Genomic DNA, 6,866 nt, shown 5'->3' with positions numbered 1-6,866 from the left:
CGGGGCTCTCTTTTGTCACACATGTTTTATAAGCTTAGGTATAAAGTGCAGCAGAAGTTATATTATGTATGTTAATTTACCTTGCCATCACTATAAAGCGATGTAGGGCTCTTATAGTGTAGGAATTCAAGGGCTCTATTAACGCCTTATATTAACACCTTACCTAGACTCCTTCTATTTGTATTTTGTCTACCTTTATGAACACATAGCAGAGTATCATATATACATTATTCTCTATTGGGAAAGTCTAAGGCAGCTTGTTTAGATTAGAAATCAAACTCACACAATCAACACTAGAGATACAAACAATAGAGTATCCTATGCATAAGAACCGAAGAAAATAAGTAGAAATTAGACAGATAGAGTCTAGAAATGGACCCCTATAAGCTTGTTTTTTTTTCTTTCTGGCATTACGGCAACTTTAACCGGGGTGGTAGATTGAGGCTCCTCCTAAACAGCGCGCATAAGGGCAAGATTCGGGCAGTATGTTAGTCTGTACTGGAAGTATCTCAACGACTATATGAGTTCTCCCGAGCCGGGCTCTAGGACTTCTCACACGTGGGAGGTGAATACATATCTGGACATTGAAGAAGGGGTTTTAATTGAAGACTACATTCGGGAATTAAACAATGACATTTGCCGAACCATACGCGACAAGCGACTTTTTTTGACGGAGACTGGATATGTCGGTGTAGGAAGAGAGAACATTCAAGTTGGTGACTTTATCTACGTGCTGGCAGGGATACCAGTGCCATGCGTCCTACGTCCAACTGAAACATCTTTCATACATGCAGAGAGCCAAAAAAAATATATCGTGGTTATAGATTGGCTGGTGGATGCTATCTTGATGGAATTATGAATGGTCAAGTACTGCAGAACAAAGACACCGATAAAGCGGATTGGATCTGTATTTACTGACCGACAGATTGCTTGTTTGGACGGGTCATAGTTATTCACTTGGCAGAATGCTAGTTTCGGTCACTAAATAAATATCAGCGATCATCAGGAATATATTATCGCCGAAGGGTTGGAGTATGCGTTACATTTTTATATCAAGTACATCACGAAGAACCCTCGGCCGTGAGCCCTACAAACACCACCAACACAGCAGCATATGCCGCAGTGCTCGATAGTACCTCTTTGTCTTCCTCAAGCACATATGCCAATACGGCAGTTTTGCAGACTAGGCTTACCTCGGCTCACGAGGCTCCGACCAATAAGATGAGTTGGGTGACCTTTGCTGCTATTAAAATAAGATCATACTGCGGAATGCCTGGACCATGTGTACTCCACAAAGATCCGCTAGTGTCGTACTTGCTCCAGAGGTGAGATGTTCTCCGATTCAACCCTCGAGAGCGGCGTTTCACCAAAGGTGGCAGTCTTCCGAGTTGTCTCAGGATCTATATCCATAATCGACCTACCTGGAATGTCCCGGGCCATGACCCTACTCCCTAGTCTTTAGTCTTGTCTTCCCTGAGCCTTCTTGACTAGTTTCAACTTTTGTTCTAGTCGGAAATAAATAAGCTCATGTGACAATTGAGACATTGGCAAAAGGAAGGCCTTCCGTGCGCGATTGGCACGGAAGCACAGTGTATATGTTTTGTCACAGCTCATTATACAGCCACACCAAGGAATCACGTCTCGGCATCCAATCAGAAGTGAGACATGGTGCCCGTCGGACCAACCAGACACGTATTTGAGCGAGAGCCGACGATTCCAATCTGGGGCTGAGTGATACAAGCTAGGGCTGAACGATGCAAGGAGGACGTTCCTGCATAATATCCACCAAGACTAGTTATTGTTCATCCCACCACATGCAAGCCTCCGGATATCGCAGCAAGACTTACACTGGATGTCGGTGGAATAATGAATGGATGCCGCACATCAAGAGTTCCAGCCGCAAACCAATAGTCCACAAATCAATAGTGTAGAAAGAGAGTAAGGTCAGGGATAAACGCGTGACGATTTCAGGCTGACTCTACGTGATACAGAAAATCCTTACCTAGCTTTAAAAGTAAATAAGAACCCCCTCATGCCCATCAGGTCCCTCTTTTGACGCGGACACCAAATTACAGATATACGGAGTACTCTTCTCTTTTGCACTGGAACCTAAATTCTTCGTCGATCCACCATAAGGCTTGCACACTATGAAGCTCTTTCTCTCCCTTGTCATTGTTCCGCTCCTTGCTAGCCCTTGGGCCGCTGCTACGGCAGGCTGTAACGCCGACAACTGCCTGCGTGCCCTTAGAAACCCTACGCGCTCCGCTGCTGCAACGTCGTTTTGCCATTCATACACCCAAGCAAATGTAACGGCCACGACGTCTCTCCCTCCCCAGTTCGCCACGGCGTGTGGGTCTGGCCCGACTCAATCGTCGCGCTTGAGCTCTGCTTGTTCCTGTTATGTGGTGAGTCCCGTCCTGTTCTTTCTATGGGACAGAGTAGAGCGATCCTTGATTTACTTGATGGTTAGTGAGACATGGCTAATTTATCTGGGGGATGGGCAGCCAGCGCCATCGTCAGCGTGTGGCGATACCAGTTCGGACAGCAACAACTGTGGTGCCTGTGGGAACGTGGTAAGTTCCAAGAGATTGCCGTGACTTCACCACAATTATTCACAAAAGCCCAGTGCGTCGCCGGTTCAACCTGCTCATCAAGCGCCTGTGTTTGCACCAACTCTGGCAAGGCTCCTTGCAACGGGACATGCCCGGACTTGACTTCTGACAACAACAACTGTGGGGCTTGCGGGCACTCGGTATGTATAAGTACTTTTTGGCTTTTGGAGCCTCATTTCCAACCCCAGGGGTTCGGTTATTAGATCTAGTTCTCAGTTCTAGTTCTCAAATCTGACTACTTTAAGTAGCGCTCCATGCTAACCACCTCTATTGTAGTGCGCATCCGGCACCACCTGCCAATCAGGCGCCTGCGCCGCCGTCCCCGGGTCCGGCAATTGCACGAGCTACACAGCATCGTGTTTCGATGTGATGAACGGCTTATTGGCAAGCAACTCAATCGCAAGTCCGCAGTTGGTGGACTATCGCATACAGAGCGCAATACTGGGACTCACGACCCCAAGCGACTTCTTGGCGGCACTGGGTCCAGACCCATGCCATATATACACTGATCCTACGGAGAATGCCTACTGTGTGCAACTATTGGCAAATTCGCAATTTGTAGGCCAACTGACCGCTATAACAAACGAGGTGTTGAATGGATTCCAAACATGCGCTTCGGACTTCGCAGCCGGTGGATCGGATTATCAGATAATCATCAACGAACCGAACGCAACCTGTACGGGACGCAACAACACTAGAAGGCATGAGAAACGGACATTCGGCACTGGAGAGGTTCACGACCTGACACGGAGCATGCTGGAAGGCCTCGAGCATTCCCGGAGCACCGCGGACGCACCATTGCTAGGCCGCTGGAAGTCGGATCTTCAGTTAACACGTAAGCAGTTGAGCACCTGCAGCCGGACCGGACAGTGCTTCCAGACATGCCCGGACTGCAGAGACCAGCAAACATACTGTGGTACACAAGCGAACATAATAGCAACAGCAGTGTGTGCGAGCTTGGGTACGCTCACCGGTGCTGGTGTGTCGGTAATCGCCGGCGCTGCATGTGGAGCAGCGTGCGCTCCGCTCGGTCCGGCAGCAGCAGGATGCGCCGCCTTCTGTGCAAGCGCGGCGCCCGGCTTATCAGGTATAGCCGTCGGCGCTTTATGCGCAGAAGTGAGGGCCTCAATCTGCGACCCGCTCACTGAGCGGTGTGCAAACTGCAATTCGGCGAACAACGGAATATGTGATGCGGGCAGTACGCAATGTTGTCCGGGTGAAACGGGTACCCAGTGCGGAAATGGGTGTTGCTGTTGCCCACAGTGCCAAGCTCCAGGCGGCATTAACTGCGAGTGCACGGCAGCCCCATGTTAAAGGGCTAATACTTTGGACTTTTCTCTGTATTTGGCAGAGGTTCTGTTCCGGTGGAGACATCTGCAGCTCAAATGAGATTTGATATTGTTTTGATGCAATGGTCGCTGTTAGCGAGTCTGATGTTCAAGCCATATTCCCGTTACCGTCGCTGACATTCAACGATATCCATGTTACGGCTAACCGACCCATTTGCAAGTGAGCGAATAGATCGCCGTGCGGGGTCTTGGCCTTTGACGTACACCCATGTAGACTAGAAGGATCTTGAACAAGTCTGGAAATGCGTAAGATTGAAGAACGATGCACGAAATGGTACTAAATGGAAGAAAATCCTGATAATCGCATATTTCGGAGCACGTACTCTCCTCGCTTGATTTCCTGTATCCCCGGATAGTTCTTTTCCGAGGAAACGGTCGCTCTTCCTTGGAGCACGTCCTTCTATGACCTCAAGTCAACCCATGACGTGCTGACTTTGAATTAAAATCAGAGCTCAAATTTTGGGCACCTAGAGGTGGTTCAAGCAGGCAATTTGAACTTGGCGCTGAATTGTGCAGACTGGTCTCCATGAAGTGAACCACTTAGGAAAACAGGAGGTATATAATGGATAGATGTAGCGTTCGAACATATGCAAGGCTTCATCTTGGTTGGTACTCGTATCCCTGGCCGACCATGAAAGGAGGGCGGGCCGGATCCTGAGCGACCAGGGGCGGGTCCTTTGTGAATGCTGCAAGGCTTACATTCCTCCATCGTCGCGAATCGAGATATCTCACGGTTAACTTAAAGAAACGCCGAAGATAGTGAGTCGAACGCGATCTCAGCGGCTTGATTGTTTACAGGGTTAGTTCATGCAGGATTTCAACGTGTCGTCTTCCCAAGAATATGCTTCAACCCAAATCGTCACGGAGCCTCAATGCCTGTCTCAATAATGTATTAACGTATTCATGATTCCGGTGTTGAAACATGTGTGCTTGGATGCTGCGAGTATTAGGATGATTTCGATTGAGTCATCCTTCGCTCAGCGCATATTGGATGTCGCGCAACGGCTCAGACCTAAGCAGCCCGGCTGGCCGACCGTTCCGTGAAAAATCAACTGTCTCTCACTTAAGAGCATGAATTTGTACTCGTCGCCATCCTGCTGCCTCTTAGCAAGGATAATGCAATGCCATGGCTGATGCTAGGCTGCGACACAGGCGCAAACGGCGCGATCTGCGGCTGCGTCAATCGGCCAAGTTGAATCTTACATCCAGCCTCGACGAACGCTCAAGATAATCTTTGAAAAATAACTTGAGAGCATGGATGACTCCCCAAGGAAGAGTCATACCCACTCTCGAGGTAGAAAGTAGAAAAGGGTGGCAACGGCGAGGGATTGTCCTTGACGTGCATCGATGTGCGGATAGCTTCACGCTCTTGTAAGACGCGACGTGCGGCGACCACAACAAAACGAAAAAAGGGGACTTTGGACACGGCCGAAAAAACACCGCGAGGGACCCATGCAAAAAGCGACAAAAATGGAATCAGAAAAAAGCGCTCAATCGGGGCAATCGGAAGAAGGGATTGACGCAAGTGATAACATGGGTTGGGCGGCTGCCATGTGGGATGCGACAAGATGCCTGCGATTGCATTGATGAGACGGCGATAACACGAATTTGCTGCACGAGTGACAAAGTGAAAATGTTGGGCGACTGCCGAGAAAAGCTGGCTTAGACCGGAGTTGTCCAGTGCAAATCGACCCCACAGAACACGATGATTGGCAGTGACGCAAGCGCCCTCAGGAAAAGATGTGGCAGAGGCAGGAACGAAGGAGAAAGGAAAGAAAGAGAGAGAAGAGAGGGAAAGAGAGATCCCAAAATTCGGGGGGATGCCGGGCGAGATGTGAGGGAGCAGACGGAAGCTTCGATCATCTCTGAGAGTGTGAGGGAAGGTACAAAGTGGATGACTTGTTGTTGAGCTCCGGCCAATCAGAAAATAGGACGTCACAGATGTGGGCATTTTCCATGTCCGGATTAAAAAAAGGCGACAGCAGGCGCGGCAGGTGGCAGGTGATCTGTTACTTGCCCACACTCGAATCAGTGATCTGGAACGCCCGTCAGAAGAGGGAAAGCGCCATCCCGGTTTCTTACACGCACGCTCCATGCCCAGGCTAAAACCAAACTAAAACCAAAACTGCCTTACTGCCTTACCTTTTTCTTCTTGACCTTCTTTACCGTGGGCGGTTTGGCGCTAGTGGGCTCTATCTTATCTCACTTACACGCAGCCAGACCAGTGGATTGGTGAGGAGGGAAACCGCGATGGAGGGATGATCCAATCGCCCATCGCCCCTCCTCGCTCATCACATCATGCGGTCAGGAAAGAACACAACAGCCATGACTCCACCCTCGTGACATGGCACTTCTCTTCGTCGCCATCGAGAGAAAGAGCCACACGTGAGGCGGGCATGCACGTGGGAGCCTTAACGCATTTGCCATTGTAGAAAGAAAGAGACAAGGGCAAAAGATGTGGAAGGCGCATTGGAGGAGAGCGGGAGGCGCCTGTGGTCTAAATAAGAATTACAGTGTTGCCTGCATCAGTAATACATGGATAGACGAATGAAGAAGCTGTGCCTGAACGACGACGATAATGATGTTGACATTAATGTGCAACATTTCCCGGTAATGGATGGCAATGGAATGGAATGCATCGTGGGAGCTGGGGAAAAGGAGGAAGGAGGTGGGTGGTGGAAGTGTCGGGAATGGTGGCAGATCAAATCAATTCATGCAGGTGCGACAGACGACAATTAAGTTAGGCTATGTTATGTAATTAGTTTGGGAGGCTAATCTAGTGTAACGAACAGATGGAGAAAAAGTGGCCAGAGCTTCTTCAGAAACAGGCAAGGTAGAAGAAAGAAAACGGAAAGAGAAGGAACTCGGGGAGGGAAGGAGGGAGGGAGGGAGGACGAGAATGTGG

Source organism: Phaeoacremonium minimum, assembly GCF_000392275.1.
Source record: "Phaeoacremonium minimum UCRPA7 unplaced genomic scaffold PA7_03_scaffold_419, whole genome shotgun sequence".
Taxonomy (NCBI): Eukaryota; Fungi; Ascomycota; class Sordariomycetes; order Togniniales; family Togniniaceae; genus Phaeoacremonium; species Phaeoacremonium minimum.
Note: the sequence above shows the minus strand (reverse complement) of the source record.